The sequence below is a fragment of the Zeugodacus cucurbitae genome, chromosome Y (genome assembly GCF_028554725.1).
Source record: "Zeugodacus cucurbitae isolate PBARC_wt_2022May chromosome Y, idZeuCucr1.2, whole genome shotgun sequence".
Lineage (NCBI taxonomy): Eukaryota > Metazoa > Arthropoda > Insecta > Diptera > Tephritidae > Zeugodacus > Zeugodacus cucurbitae.
In genome coordinates, this window is record NC_071673.1 from 263,765 (window position 1) to 281,619 (window position 17,855).

Here is a 17,855-nt window from a genome sequence, read left to right on the forward strand (position 1 = left end):
GGCGAAAACGGAACAACCCAACGATTATCAACTTTAATGTCCTATCGATTTACTTTGACTATTGTTGACTTTCCATTGTCATCAATGGATCGGCGGCGATAAAGTGGATATCCATCATTTCCAGTAATCGTTTCTGCTACTAATTATCTTGGGTAGCGTTTTGAACATTTTCCTTCAACCATACACGGAGAAATGGGATTTAATATACCACATGGACCATGTATCATATTTTTTGTAATAACCTCATGTAATATTGGGTCTTCATTATTATCGGGAATTTCTGCTGATATCACATTACCAATTTCATTCGGTCTTATCCTCTCAACCAACCAAATGAGGATATGTGCATGTGGCAATCCGCGTTTTTGCCACTCAACTGAGTACATCCAACAGCGCGTCTCGCCGAACACGCGATGCTTAACAAAAAATTCATGAGTGATTTTAATTTCATTTTGAACACCCTTGCAGTAATATCGTGGCGATCAATAGGTGGTTGTCTAGTAAATAATACTTGTTGAATTTCTGTCTACTTTGAATTGCATGTGAACGTGATAAACAAATCTGGTGTGCCATAATGTCGTACATAGGACATGCATCTTGAGCATATTCATGCATATGTCGCGGACTTCCGACGTATGTTGCTGGGAGTATAGTTGTTCTGCCAACATTCTGTGCATTTCCATCAGCATTAATGGCATCCCGAAGATGAATGTATTCCTCGGAACGGAGTTTTGCCTGGTTCAACCTGATAAATGTCAATCGTTCAGTTTCGACACTTTAAGATGTGATTGTCCTCATTTTCCCGAACTATCAGTCTGTATGAATAATAATTCATTAAACTAACTTTTTTGTTCGTTTCAGCACCTGTAAACAATTTTTTGTGTTATATAATAATATACATTTTAAGTTAGTAAACATGTATTTTAATGTAGTAGTAAATATATATTGTTAATTAATTTACCTGTAACTGGATTTATCATCTTAATTGAAAAATGATAGCCGTCTTCTCCTTGCCAAAATAGGATAGGATATTTTAATGCATCATATGATCGATATGTTTCAGACACAAGCTGAAGTTGATAGTTCCGCTGATGTAAGACAATGTCTCGGTTGTCCAAATTTTCTCCCACGACGACAATAGCCACTTCATCAATTGTTGGCGTCCTTATCGGCTCTGATTATCTGATGGCATGCGGTCTAATGCAGTTGTGAATAATGCAACTAATTCATTATGTTGATGGAAAAATGTTTGAAGTTGTTCCACAATGGATCTTTTCACTGAGTTGTTGTGTGCGCAACGCTGATCGACTTCTCTTGCTGAATTGCCGATAAATTATATTTGTAAATATTTATAGTCTTCATCAGACATTGGCAATAAGGAACCTGTTCGATGATATATTTGACCCTGAATCTTCATCAAGATTATAAATATATATTTAGGTAATTGTATAGCAAATTGTTTGTACCACCATGTGCCTCGCAAAACACTGCCACAATGCTTTACATTATTTCAAATTATGACTACTTTAAACCTCCACATTGAACAGCAGCCTTCTATGACAGCTTTAGGTAGTAGGCTTTACTAAGTGTTGGAACACCTTGCTCATGCCATTATGAAATACAATATGTTATAAAATGTTGCTGATTAAGTCATTGGACTATTGACTATTATTATGTATTTGACTTATTGTTTACAAAATAAACACATCTACACAGCACTGGCTCAACATATTTTGCATCAGCTACATGGTTGTAAAACTAAATAAAATTGTTTGCCATTATAACTTTTGTTGCGCCAAATGATGTCATTTGAAAGCAATTATTATATTGTTGGATATGAGTCAAAAAATGATTAGAACCTGGCCCATTTCCAGAAACCAATGAATGTAGTGGTTCTGGTGGTGGTACCAATGGCGTCAATTTGACTTGACCGCTGGCGCAACACAAGCCAGGGGCTTCATTTTTGAATTTCAATGCATTACAATGTGGACACACAATATTCATTAGTCCAATAGCAACAATTTGCTCTGAACTGTAATCAATTGCCACATTATAACTGAATGCAGCTCTGTAGGAATTAACCTTAACATTTCTATGTTGTATTCGATTCCTTTGAAGTTCATTTCGTGCTTCGCGTTGCTCATCAGTTTGATTTGCTCTTATATTTCTTTGACTTGCCGTATTTCGAGTTCTGCGGCCTAAGTTTGTATGTCTGGTTGGTGGCATTGTTGAAAACGAAAATCTAACTAAAAATAAAAAGATCTCTTACATTTTCTGTATGTCCATGTATACCAAATTGTAATATTGTGTAGTCACCAACAGTTAACAAAAATCTATATAAAGTGAATTGAACTTACCGTGATTAACAAACGCTTATTAGCAAACAAAAAACTTCTTAGTCTTTTAAAACAAAACGAACTTTATCAAAAGCTTAATAAAATTATTTTTAGCGCGCTTATGGATGTGTGAGAGAGTACCACATATTTTTTATTTTAAATTGAATGACGTTGATATTTGTTAGCGCGGTTATGTCTGTGGTGTCTTAGATCACCTCAGTGTTTTTTTGTTTTAAATTGAATGACATTGACATTCGTATTGCGCTTTTTTTAAAATATGCAAATTAAATTTATAATTTTCAATCTTTCTGAGAGATTTTCTCAATATTTTTTTCGTAAGCACCTTGTACAGAGTATTAGAAAACTACAAAAAAAATAAGCAAAATCGGTCAAGCCGTTTTCATGCTATGTCGTGTCAACGGAAAACGGGTTTCATTTTTATATAGATAGATAGATGGGTAAGAAAGATATAAGAGGAATGTAGATATTACAAATTGTTTGTATGGGAGATTAGAAAAGTGTGAATTTTAGACATTTTCAGCCAATTTTTCTAAAATTTTCTCTCCGTAAGAACCATTCTCAAACCCCCTGGAATACACACAAAAAAGAATCAGCCAAATCGGTCAAACCGTTTTCTTGCTGTGTCGTGACAACGGAAAACGGGTTTCATTTTCTATAGATAGATAGATGGGTAAGAAAGATATAAGATGTATGTAGATATTACAAATTGTTTGTATGGGAGATTAGAAAAGTGTGAATTTTAGGCTTTTTCAGGAATTTTTTTTTAATATTCTCTCCGTAAGAACCATCCTCAAACCCCCTGTAATACACACAAAAAAGAATCAGTCAAATCGGCCAAACCGTTTTCTTGCTATGTCGGGACAACGGAAAATGGGTTTCATTTATATATATATAGATTTTTGAATCAAAATTTTAAATTTTTACCAGTATATTTATGTGCTTACGACAAAGATCTACGAAATTATTATTTTTTATATCTTCTGCGCTAATAAAAATTTTCTTCGTGTTGCCTAGTTCTTCAGATTCCATAATTTTCTTTCCTTTCACGTAATTTATATTAGTATTGTATTCACCTAGTTTAATTAACCATCTTTGCAATCGTGGGTTAATGTCTTTTCCCTTGTTTTTTTATTAAAGATTAAGAGATCAAATGCTCTGCCGTAAATGTATGGTCTATAATATGTCACTGCCAGACAATAGCTAGTAGTTCTTTTTCTGTAGTGGAATAACTTCTTTCGTGTTTGTTAAGTGTTCGACTAGCATAGTTTATAGGATGACTGTCCTGGGTTAATACTGCGCCAATTGCAAAGTCACTTGAATCAGTTGAAATACCAATTTGTTTGTTAAAGTCTGGATATTTCAATATTGGTGGGCTTACTAATAGATTTTTAAGTTTTTCAAAGGATGACATGTATGTACTGAGGATCGCGAGTGTTTATTTTAATATAATTTTTTAAATATTTTGTTAAACCATGTGCTACTTTAGCGTAATCCCTTAAAAATTTTCTATAATAACCTGTGATACCTAGGAATGATTTAATTTGCTTTGATGTAGAAGGCAACTTTAGTTTTTGTATGTTTTCGATTTTGCTTAAATTTGGTTGCATCCCTTCTGTTGTTAAAGTGTGACCTAGAAATTCAGTTGTTTTCGTGAAAAATTTGCATTTATCTACCTGAATCTTTAAATTATGTTTTCTTAATGCTGAAAATATTTTGCTGATATTTTGGGTATGTTCTTATGGATCAAAAACCATATCTCAGGAACTACTCGACCGATTTCAATGAAACTTGGTTTGTAATAGTTTCCTTACATCCAAATGATATGTTGTGAAAATAGGTCAAATCGCTTCACAACCACGCCTACTTCCTATATACCAGAACTTTGAAGACAATCTGAATCGTTTACTTTACAAGTACTAGTGAAGATATCGATGCAGACTATGTTAATAGTGTGGCAGCCCCATTCTAAAAATCGCCGAAATCGGACCATAGGTTTTTAAGGCCCCATATATCGAACATGAGGACCTCGGTACTTCTAACCTAATATTAGGGTTTCCAACTTTCAATGGACTTTATACAATATATATGACGAATATGTGGGTCAAATTGTGTATTTTATAATATAAATAAAGTTAAATAAATAATTGCGAGAGTATGAAATGTTCGGTTACACTCGAACTTAGCCCTTCCTTACTTGTTTCTACTAACTTCTTTTCTTAGGATTAATGTTTTGATTTTACCTCTCAAAATTTCAATTTCATTAGATAGGGTGTAGTAATGTAGATGTGAATATGTTTGCGAGATTTTTGTAATATTATTTAGTACGTAAAGAATTTCACGAAGGTCAGTTATGTGAATTACGAGGTCAGATGATGTAACAATCTGTTTAGTGTTGGTGATAATTTCTGCGTATCCATTGTCGGTATGTATGTGATGTACTTCCAGTTTGGCTGCATTACTAATTATTACAATTGCTATCATCAATGTTATTTTGAAGATGTATTTGACCTAATGGTCATGTTGTACGGATGGAAGAAAACACTCCAGCTCTGAAAGTATTCGATGCAGTACCCGCTGGAGGAAGCCGCGGAAGAGGACGACCTCCACTCCGGTGGAAAGACCAAGTGCAAAGTGACCTGGCTTCACTTGGTGTTTCCAGTTGGCGCCAAAAAGCAAAAAGGAGGAATGAGTGGCGCGCTCTGGTGGATTCGGCTATAATCGCTTAAAGCGGTTCCTACGCCAAATATATATATTTGACCTAAAAAATTTGTTTGGACGTTTAATATTTGTCGGGTGAATATTATCTAATGGCAATTTTCTATACCTTGGTTCGTATTTGTGCCGAACTGCTTTATAATTTTTTACGTAACCTTCTTTTTGAGTGTTATTAAACTCTTCTCTCTATTTCTATTTATAAATATTTCTTATGCATTTTTCTTTAGTCTTCTGAATAGTGTCTTTAATAAAATTTTTATCAGTTTTTCCATTTATAACCTTTAATTGTAGAATGATAAGATTTGTTATACCATTCTATGCTGTGAAATACTTTTTCCGCTGTCGAAAGGCTTGGTTTTTCAATTTCTAGGACTCTAATTCTTTCGGAGGAGTATTATGAAATCTTTCGATATCTGAATTCCCAGTATGACTGTTTGGTTTTTATACTCTCGCAACAAATTTGCTAAAGAGAGTATTATAGTTTTGTTCACATAACGGTTGTTTGTAACACCCAAAACTAAACGAGTTAGATATAGGGTTATATATACCAAAGTGATCAGGGTGAAGAGTGGAGTTCAAATCCGAATGTCTGTCTGTCCGTCCGTCCGTCCGTCTGTGCAAGCTGTAACTTGAGTGAAAATTGAGATATCTTAATGAAACTTGGAACACGTGTTCCTTGGCACCATAAGAAGGTTAAGTTCGAAAATGAGCAAAATCGGACCACTGCCACGCCCACAAAATGGCGAAAACCGAAAACACATAAAGTGCCATAACTAAGCCATAAATAAAGCTATGGAAATCAAATTTGGTATGAAGGATCGCACTATGAAGGGGCGTATTTGGATGTAATTTTTTTGGGGAAGTGGGCGTGCCCCCGCCCCCTACTAAGTTTTTTGTACATATCTCGCAAACCAATAGAGCTATATAAACCAAACTTTCTGGAGTCGTTGTTTTTTGCCACACCCTAATACAGTCCAAAAATGAAAGAAATCGAATAATAACCACGCCCACCTCCTATACAAAAGTTAGGTTGAAAATTACTAAAAGTGGGTTAACTCATTAACGAAAAACGTCAGAAACACTAAATTTCACATAAGGAATGGCAGATGGAAGCTCCACTCAGATTTTTTTACAAAATGGAAAATGGGCGTGGCGTCGCCCACTTATGGGTCAAAAACCATATCTCAGGAACTACTCGACCGATTTCAATGAAACTTGGTTTGTAATAGTTTCCTTGCATCCAAATGATATGTTGTGAAAATAGGTCAAATCGCTTCACAACCACGCCTACTTCCTATATACCAGAACTTTGAAGACAATCTGAATCGTTTACTTTACAAGTACTAATGAAGATATCGATGCAGAACTTTGCACAAATACTATGTTAATAGTGTGGCAGCCCCATTCTAAAAATCGCCGAAATCGGACCATAGGGTTTCAAGGCCCCATATATCGAACACGAGGACCTCGGTGCTTCTAACCTAATATTAGGGTTTCCAACTTTCAATGGACTTTATACAATATATATGACGAATATGTGGGTCAAATTGTGTATTATATAATATAAATAAAGTTAAATAAATAAATTTCGAGAGTATAAAATGTTCGGTTACACCCGAACTTAGCCCTTCCTTACTTGTTTAAATTAACTTCTATTTCTTCTTTCCTAAAAAAATCTTTAATATTAATTGTGTTGAATTCATTATCTAATATTAACTTTCTGGGTCTTCCTTTGATAGAAAAGAATAATCTAAGCTTTTCTATAATAGTTATACTGTTTCTATCTTCTAGCTGAAATGCCATAGCAAATTTGTCTATAAAAGTAAGGAAGTAACATTTTTTATTTATGAATGTATCCGCGTGAACTATTTCATTTATATCTGATGGTGTTTACGTTAATTGAAATTTTGGTTTTAAAGGTTTTTTATCATATTTTGCTCTATTGCAAACATCGCAATTATTTATATACTAGCAGACCCGGCGAACTTCGTTCCGCCTTAGCGTATATTTGATGCACTACTTTATTTTGTATAGCTGACCTATCTTATGTATGCGTACTTATTCTATTTGAACTGGAATCTATAATATCCTCCATATAAAAATGAATACCTATTTCCCTGGTATCGTCATACCTGAGAAGGACTTTACTAATTTTATTAAATAAAAAAACTAAATATATATTTGCATAATAGTGTTTATTCCGTAGGGTTCAATAATTTCACTTATTTTTAGTTTTATGTTCTGGCGCGTAAATAAATAGTGTTGATGGTTTTCCGACACGGGAACAGGCGACATATAATTGGCCATGTGAAAAACATTGATTTTCTAAGTTGATGCCACATACACTTAGCTTGTGGGTCAAACTGTGTATTATATAATATAAATAAAGTTAAATAAATAAATTTCGAGAGTATAAAATGTTCGGTTACACCCGAACTTAGCTCTTCCTTACTTGTTTAAATTAACTTCTATTTCTTCTTTCCTAAAAAAATCTTTAATATTAATTGAGTTGAATTCATTATCTAATATTAACTTTCTGGGTCTTCCTTTGATAGAAAAGAATAATCTAAGCTTTTCTATAATAGTTATACTGTTTCTATCTTCTAGCTGAAATGCCATAGCAAATTTGTCTATAAAAGTAAGGAAGTAACATTTTTTATTTATGAATGTATCCGCGTGAACTATTTCATTTATATCTGATGGTGTTTACGTTAATTGAAATTTTGGTTTTAAAGGTTTTTTATCATATTTTGCTCTATTGCAAACATCGCAATTATTTATATACTAGCAGACCCGGCGAACTTCGTTCCGCCTTAGCGTATATTTGATGCACTACTTTATTTTGTATAGCTGACCTATCTTATGTATGCGTACTTATTCTATTTGAACTGGAATCTATAATATCCTCCATATAAAAATGAATACCTATTTCCCTGGTATCGTCATACCTGAGAAGGACTTTACTAATTTTATTAAATAAAAAAACTAAATATATATTTGCATAATAGTGTTTATTCCGTAGGGTTCAATAATTTCACTTATTTTTAGTTTTATGTTCTGGCGCGTAAATAAATAGTGTTGATGGTTTTCCGACACGGGAACAGGCGACATATAATTGGCCATGTGAGAAACATTGATTTTCCAGGTTGATGCCACATACACTTAGCGACTGCCCTTGCGATTTATTTATTGACATTGCAAATGTAAGCCGCACTGGAAACTGTAAACGTTTAAAACTGAATGGCATATCGTTCGGTATCATAGGGATGCGTGGGATTAAAACATCTTCGTCTTTGTACTTCCCTTTCAAAATTGTGGCTTCGATGACGTTGTTCAATAATTTCTTCACCGCAAGCCGAGTGCCATTACACAGATGAGGCTGGTTTATGTTCCGTAACATAATAATTACTGATCCGATTTTTAATTGTAGATTATGAGGTGGTAAGCCGGGCAATTCCAGCGAATTTAAAAATTCTGTTGGATAATTGACAACTTCATCTTCATTAGTAATGGAAACAAGTGATATGTAATTCTCAAATTCGCCAGCTATTTTCTCTTGAATCTGAAAATTCATTTCATTCACATCAACATTTTTTGCGGCCAATATAACACGTTCGCTTAACCAAACGTGATTTACGTAATTTTAAGCAATGTTTGGGAAAACCATCTCCATGAGTTCGGTCTTTGATTCACAAAATTTACAAAAATTGGTAGGGAATGTAATGTATTCAGATGATGTATCAACAGCAATAATACCATTACCAATATCGAGCAGTTGTTTGGAAAACACTTCTCCAGACTCGTCTTCCTGCAATTCGACTCTCATGTTTATACTCAATTTAAGTGTTTTAATGTATTTCCATAAAATGGATGACTTCAAACATGCATTCAGTTCATCAGCTGGCGTTGAGCGTGGAACAACTGGCAAAATTTGTCGAAAATCACCTGACAATAGTATCATTGCACCACCAAATCGTTTTTTTTTTATTTCGTAAATCTTGCATCGAGCGATCTAATGCCTCCAAAGATTTTTTGTGTGCCATCGTACATTCATCCCAAATGATCAATCTGGTTTGCTGCAGCACTTTGGCCATCGCAGAATTCCTCGAAAGGTTGCAAGGTTGCAAGATTTGAAGGTTCAACGGCAGCTTGAGAGCTGAATGAGCTGTTCGACCGCCTTACAACAACGTAGCTGCAATATCTGATGAAGCTAGGGCTAGTGCAATTCCATTTTGCGATCGAATCGTTGCCAATATCAATGATAACAAAAAAGTTTTCCCAGTTCCACCGGGAGCATCTAAAAAATAAAATCCACCAGTTCCAACGTTCACTACTTTCATGAGCGTGTCGTATGCATATTTTTGTTGTTGATTTAAAAGGGAAACTGTTCTATCAACCATTTCTCGCAATGTTTTGGAATCGTATTGGGCCTCTCGTCTCAATTCTTGATCAAATGAGTCGTGCATTGGGCGATTGGGTGCTATCATTCCCATTTGTGTTAATACTTTGTTGGTAAGCATCAAGCACATGTCCTCAATTAAAATTAATGCTTCATTGTGGACTTCTTCGTTCATTTGCAAATCTGCATTCGATGTTCTAAGATGCATCTGATGCAATATATCATCATTCTGGCACATTTCAAAGAAGATGGTTAATGTTGTCGATGGTGTCCTGTTAACTCGTTGTAATACATTTGCAACTGTAAAATACACCCGTTGACCATTTTCCAAATGTACGGCCAAGTGAACAACAGTAGGGTGTCGTTTATGTATAGGAAGTGAAAATATACGCCACACGCCTTCGTTACTACTAACATAATGGCCCATTTGATATTGAGTGACTTCATCATTTGAATTTTCAGCAGCAACCCCAAAGACACATACCTTTGTTCACATACTTGCAAATGTATTTAATAGATTTCACGGAATGGCAAAATTCGACGTTTATGTGTGCTTTATATGCCTTGCAGAGTAATGGCGAAAACGGAACAACCCAACGATTATCAACTTTAATGTCCTATCGATTTACTTTGACTATTGTTGACTTTCCATTGTCATCAATGGATCGGCGGCGATAAAGTGGATATCCATCATTTCCAGTAATCGTTTCTGCTACTAATTATCTTGGGTAGTGTTTTGAACATTTTCCTTCAACCATACACGGAGAAATGGGATTTAATATACCACATGGACCATGTATCATATTTTTTTGTAATAACCTCATGTAATATTGGGTCTTCATTATTATCGGGAATTTCTGCTGATATCACATTACCAATTTCATTCGGTCTTATCCTCTCAACCAACCAAATGAGGATATGTGCATGTGGCAATCCGCGTTTTTGCCACTCAACTGAGTACATCCAACAGCGCGTCTCGCCGAACACGCGATGCTTAACAAAAAATCCATGAGTGATTTTAATTTCATTTTGAACACCCTTGCAGTAACATCGTGGCGATCAATAGGTGGTTGTCTAGTAAATAATACTTGTTGAATTTCTGTCTACTTTGAATTGCATGTGAACGTGATAAACAAATCTGGTGTGCCATAATGTCGTACATAGGACATGCATCTTGAGCATATTCATGCATATGTCGCGGACTTCCGACGTATGTTGCTGGGAGTATAGTTGTTCTGCCAACATTCTGTGCATTTCCATCAGCATTAATGGCATCCCGAAGATGAATGTATTCCTCGGAACGGAGTTTTGCCTGGTTCAACCTGATAAATGTCAATCGTTCAGTTTCGACACTTTAAGATGTGATTGTCCTCATTTTCCCGAACCATCAGTCTGTATGAATAATAATTCATTAAACTAACTTTTTTGTTCGTTTCAGCACCAATTTTTTGTGTTATATAATAATATACATTTTAAGTTAGTAAACATGTATTTTAATGTAGTAGTAAATATATATTGTTAATTAATTTACCTGTAACTGGATTTATCATCTTAATTGAAAAATGATAGCCACTTAAGATGTGATTGTCCTCATTTTCCCGAACCATCAGTCTGTATGAATAATAATTCATTAAACTAACTTTTTTGTTCGTTTCAGCACCTGTAAACAATTTTTTGTGTTATATAATAATATACATTTTAAGTTAGTAAACATGTATTTTAATGTAGTAGTAAATATATATTGTTAATTAATTTACCTGTAACTGGATTTATCATCTTAATTGAAAAATGATAGCCGTCTTCTCCTTGCCAAAATAGGATAGGATATTTTAATGCATCATATGATCGATATGTTTCAGACACAAGCTGAAGTTGATAGTTCCGCTGATGTAAAACAATGTCTCGGTTGTCCAAATTTTCTCCCACGACGACAATAGCCACTTCATCAATTGTTGGCGTCCTTATCGGCTCTGATTATCTGATGGCATGCGGTCTAATGCAGTTGTGAATAATGCAACTAATTCATTATGTTGATGGAAAAATGTTTGAAGTTGTTCCACAATGGATCTTTTCACTGAGTTGTTGTGTGCGCAACGCTGATCGACTTCTCTTGCTGAATTGCCGATAAATTATATTTGTAAATATTTATAGTCTTCATCAGACATTGGCAATAAGGAACCTGTTCGATGATATATTTGACCCTGAATCTTCATCAAGATTATAAATATATATTTAAGTAATTGTATAGCAAATTGTTTGTACCACCATGTGCCTCGCAAAACACTGCCACAATTCTTTACATTATTTCAAATTATGACTACTTTAAACCTCCACATTGAACAGCAGCCTTCTATGACAGCTTTAGGTAGTAGGCTTTACTAAGTGTTGGAACACCTTGCTCATGCCATTATGAAATACAATATGCTATAAAATGTTGCTGATTAAGTCATTGGACTATTGACTATTATTATGTATTTGACTTATTGTTTACAAAATAAACATATCTACACAGCACTGGCTCAACATATTTTGCATCAGCTACATGGTTGTAAAACTAAATAAAATTGTTTGCCATTATAACTTTTGTTGCGCCAAATGATGTCATTTGAAAGCAATTATTATATTGTTGGATATGAGTCAAAAAATGATTAGAACCTGGCCCATTTCCAGAAACCAATGAATGTAGTGGTTCTGGTGGTGGTACCAATGGCGTCAATTTGACTTGACCGCTGGCGCAACACAAGCCAGGGGCTTCATTTTTGAATTTCAATGCATTACAATGTGGACACACAATATTCATTAATCCAATAGCAACAATTTGCTCTGAACTGTAATCAATTGCCACATTATAACTGAATGCAGCTCTGTAGGGATTAAACTTAACATTTCTATGTTGTTTTCGATTCCTTTGAAGTTCATTTCGTGCTTCGCGTTGCTCATCAGTTTGATTTGCTGTATTTCGAGTTCTGCGGCCTAAGTTTGTATGTCTGGTTGGTGGCATTGTTGAAAACGAAAATCTAACTAAAAATAAAAAGATCTCTTACATTTTCTGTATATCCATGTATACCAAATTGTAATATTGTGAAGTCACCAACAGTTAACAAAAATCTATATAAAGTGAATTGAACTTACCGTGATTAACAAACGCTTATTAGCAAACAAAAAACTTCTTAGTCTTTTAAAACAAAACGAACTTTATCAAAAACTTAATAAAATTATTTTTAGTTGACATTTGTTAGCGCGGTTATGTCTGTGGTGTCTTAGATCACCGCAGTGTTTTTTTGTTTGTGGCATAACTAAGCCATAAATAAAGTTATAACAGTAAAATTTGGAATAAAGGATCGCACTAGGAAGGGGCATATTTGGATGTAATTTTTTTAGGGGGCGTGGCCCCGCCCCCAAATCGGCTATTTGTATATATCTCGCAAACCAATGAAGCTATATAAACTAAACTTTCTGCAGTCGATTCTCTTACGTACCCCACCACACACCATGAAAATAGTTGAAATCGGATAATAACCACGCCCACCTCCCATACAAAGGTTAGGTTGAAAATTACTAAATGTGGGTTAACTCACTAACGAAAAACGTCAGAAACACTAAATTTCACAATTTCACATAAGAAATGTCAGATAGAAGCTGCACTCAGATTTTTTTACAAAATGGAAAATGGGCGTGGCGTCGCCCACTTATGGGTCAAAAACCATATCTCAGGAACTACTCGACCGATTTCAATGAAACTTGGTCTGTAATAGTTTCTTTACCTCCCAATAATATGTTGTGAAAATTGGCCAAATCGCTTCACAACCACGCCTACTTCCTATATACCAGAACTTTGAAGACGATCTGAATTATTTACTTTACAATATATAAAGTAAGCACTAGTGAAGATATCGGTGCAGAACTTTGCTCAAATACTAAGTTTATAGTGTGGCAGCTTCATTCTAAAAATCGCCAAAATCGGACTATTTGTTTTCAAGCCCCATATATCGAACATGAGGACCTCAGTGCTTCTAACCTAATATTAGGGTTTCCAATTTTCAATGGACCGAAAATTTGCTTGTTCTTGAGCGTGATCTATTCGGGGGGTTTTGTCTCCATTGGACTGAATTATATCTTCTAGATTGTTGAGAATTATTTTGCCTATTTTGTCCAAAGCTAAATTGTTGATAATTGTCATTTTGGTTAGAATTGTTACGAAATTCTTTCTGCTGATTTTGTCCAAATTGAAAATTATTGGAATTTTGCATATACTGTTTATTATTAAAATTGCCAAAATTGTGAGCCAAAGAATTTCTATTTGATAAATTTCTATAATTATTTCTTTGATAATTGTTTTGTCTTTTATCAAATTGTATTAGCAAACCTGTCTCTTGAAGAACGCTAAAAGCCTCTCTAATGGTGCTTATATTTCTAATAATCACTACACTGCCTAAGTTGGGGTGTATCCCATTTAAAAATATTTTTAGAATTGAACTTTCGTTGTTAATTGGAGAAAATTATATAAGCTTTATCCTATCGAATTCATGTTTTAAATTTAGTTTATCTAAAATATCTTTTAAATTTTGAAAATATTGACTTACGTTATAGTTTCGTAGTACAATCGCCTGATTGTAAAGGGTGTGGTACGACTCCTTTACTCCAAAATTCTTTATGAGTTCTTCTCTCATTTGCTGCCATGTTGGTGTAGGTCCCAAAGGCCGGATGACACTTGCTGCTTCTCCTTTAATTTTTGTTTTGACGTGTCGCTGCGTTGCAAATTCCAACATTGATGGGTTGGGGTTGAATAAAGGAAGGATCATGTCAACTTCCCTGATGAACGATGATAAATCTCTGATCAAAGTCCATGATTCTTCAAAATTTGCGATCCTGTCATCTGAAGTGGTTGCTGCTCACCTGGATGCATTGCTGATCGCTCTTTCTGCGTCTTCTGTGTGTGGGGCATTAATCTTTAATCCCACTTTTCCTGGTAATGTTGATGGGCGGAATGAATCTATTCGTCGCCTTCACAAATTGTAATCCTCGGAGTCCGACTTATGTATTTATATATATATAAGAGATCTTTTTAAAATGGGAGCTAATCTTAGGATTTGCTTCCCGTTGCTAAAGCTTACGAAACTTAAAAACTTCCGTTTTTAGTATCGCTCAACTTTGCAGTTTGTTTTTACCGACTGCGCCAGTTTTAGGTTTGTTCGAGCGGAGGAATAAAAATGCCGACGATGTTACTTCTATGACATTATATTTTATTCCCTGCTGTTTCAAGTTATGTTCTGCTTATATAACTACTAAAGTGATTACAATTTTCTTAATCTATTTCTTTGTTTTGTTTATTTTCTTATGAAATACAATATTTGTAAAATGTAATCTTATTTTCTTTTGAATGCAAACAAACATGATTGGGTGGTTTACCCGATAATGTCTGGGTTATCATTACAGTCAAACATAAGGACCAAAACATGTTTGTATGCATTTGCATTATGTTCTTTATCTCTACTTGTTATCTTATTTTTTTTTGTAATGTTTACTTGTTTTCCTTTAATCTTTTATTTTGTCCAATTTACAATATTTTGTTGTGTGGTGTCTGGTTGGGATGATAGTGTACACATAACTCACGCATGCACTCAACTATTAATAAACAAACATATTTATATGTATGCAAGATAACCTATGGGTTCTAAAAATACATTTGGGCAACTACTTGTGTGTATTGGTATGGAAGACTACTTCATAAAAGAAGTCTACAACAACACCATAACTAAAATAGAAGACATTGTCACTGCTTTAAAAATGGGTAATGCCGAAGACATATCTTCAATAGAAAAAGAAAAAAGAATTGAAGAAATTCAAGTACAAGCGAAGTACCTTGATCTGGATCGAAACACGTCCACGTTCATGAGGAAAATTGGAATTTTCAAAAATAAAATGGAAAATCTAAGTTTAGAATTAACGATAACGAATCATCAAATAAAATATTTCGAATCAATATACAAAGATATTGAGAATATGAAAAACAAATTTGATTTCAATGAAGAAATTGAAGTATTATACGAAAAAGTACGTGAAGAATATTATGAAGAGCTGCCAAATTATGAAAGAAAACTACAAAAAGAGCAGACTAAAGATTCCAGCCTTCTATGGCGATATCAAAGAATGGGCAAACTTTTATAACGTGTTCCAAGATATGGTACATAATAACGAGCAGTTATCAAGCTCATAAAAAATTCTACGTCTTCGTCTTTCGTTAAAAGGCGAAGCTGCGCGATTAATACAACATCTGCAAGTTTCAACTAGAAATTATGAAACAGCATGGAGTCTACTTAAGCAAAGAATTCTGTTCACAGCACAGTGGGACAGAATATTGGATCAACCAAATATAAATAGTGACAATGCTGACAACTTTCAAGCATTGAAAGCGGTAGCTGATAAGAACAAGTTTACAGCCATCGTAAACATCATACGTTCAAGGCCAACGATACAGTGATTTACCGAAGACAACAAAACAAGTAGATGTGTGTATTGTAAAATTGTTGGTCACACATTAGCGCAATACAAAAGATTTAGAAGTACATCAACTAATGATAGGCTTAAATATGTAAAAGACAACAAAGTCTGCTACAGGTGCCTAAATCATAAATGGGCAGAAATTTGCTACAGCAAAATCAATTGCAAGAGATGTTCTAGAAATCATCATGACATGTTACATATCGAAACCGAAGAGAGCAAAAAAGCTATGTCCACAAAAACTGCTTCCCAAGCGGTTATTCTAGCCACAGCTCAAATAATAGCAAAGACAGCAGGTGTAGATTATATATTGCTACGCGCTCTTATAGATCAAGGATAGCAAATAACCACAATATCCGAAGAAGCAGCACAGATATTAAAGTTGCCGAGGATGAAAACAAAAACAAAACTATATGGTTTAAGTGACGCTGAAGTGGGCGAATCAAAAGCTACAATTGAGGTTGAAATTAAACAAAGATTTTTAAGTAATCATAAAGAAAAGGTGAGTGCCGTAGTTTTACCAATTTTAACCAGCGCACAACCGGATCTCTCATTTAATTACAACTTCAAAATATGGGAAGAATATACGCTTACTGATCCGTTATTCAACAAATCAGACAGAATTGATATGTTAATTGGCGAAGTTGTATTTAGCGTATAATTGAAAGCGGAATTAAAAAGATCACGGTGTTCTTGGCCAAGCGACAAAATTCGGCAGGTTATTATCTGGCATAATAAAGGAAAAAGTTACCGGCAAAATAACGACAGCGGTAACAAATTTGGAACGATTTGAAGAACTCGAAGACATATCGACTTGTGAAGATGGAAAGGAAGAGACTATTGAACACCCTACTACTGAGGAAAAACCAACTGATGTGGTTGAAACCTCAGATGTAGACATACACAAAATTAAAAATGAAAAAGCTGAAACTGGAGGTCAAGAAGTCGAAAACAATATGCTCGCCAATGAGCAAATAACCTGGTATTTTTCTTCTCCGGCAGATCCACATTTAGAAGAAATGTGGAGGGCTATAATTTATAATTTATTTCCCTTGGCAATATGTTCAAATATCATTGAACATGCATTCTTTTTAGTCTTAGCAAAGCCGAGGAGCTATGAAACATATATATATATATATAAATAAACAGATAACATATATGAATTAATATGCAACAAGCATACAGTTATATGTGGCACACATACATACATGCAACAGACATACATTTATATGGGGCACGCATGCATCTGTATACAACACGCATGCACTCAACTATTAATAAACAAACATATTTATATGTATGCAAGATAACCTATGGGTTATAAAACTACATTTGGGCAACTGCTTGTGTGCATTGGAAATAATCCCTTATCGTACAACTTATAAATAGACATACAGACATACACATATAATTAGTTCTTAAGATGTATTTAAGCGATGACAAAATGAAAATTAAACTAGAGAGAATTAAATTCTCACTGAATGCAAGTCTTCCATTGCCCCCCACCAGCGGTAAGGTTTGTTAGAAACTACATTGTTTTATACACTAAGGACAACAAAAAAATCATTCAATTTTGTTAGTGTCAAGAAACTGTTTTTTACTTGTTAAGCACGTGTTATACATTTAACCGTACTTAACCGTTACCTATTCTTCGTAAAGGCATTTGCAATGAATTTGTCAATGCGCGCAGCTTCATGCATGTATGTGATTGGCGTTGCAACCGTTTAGCCGGTTATAGCCGAATCGACGATAGTGCGCCACCTGTCTCTCTCCTTCGCAGTTCGGCGCCAGTTGGAGATCCCAAGTGTAACCAGGTCGCTCTCCACCTGGTCCCTCCAACGGAGTGGAGGCCTTCCCCTTCCTCGGCTTCCTCTGGCGGGTAC

At 34.7% G+C, this 17,855-nt stretch overlaps 1 long non-coding RNA gene across 2 annotated transcripts; it reads right to left on the reverse strand.

The window, feature by feature from the left end:
- Positions 1 to 602: 602 nt before the first annotated feature.
- LOC128923526 (uncharacterized) lies at positions 603 to 14,814 on the reverse strand. 2 transcript variants are annotated; one of them, XR_008472345.1, is made up of 4 exons: positions 14,055 to 14,814; positions 11,229 to 12,492; positions 11,003 to 11,082; positions 603 to 815 (listed from the first exon to the last, which is right to left on the reverse strand). It is a non-coding gene; the product is annotated as an uncharacterized LOC128923526 (long non-coding RNA). The 2 variants fall into 2 exon arrangements; XR_008472344.1 differs by lacking the exon at positions 603 to 815 and adding an exon at positions 10,651 to 10,863.
- Positions 14,815 to 17,855: the final 3,041 nt, after the last annotated feature.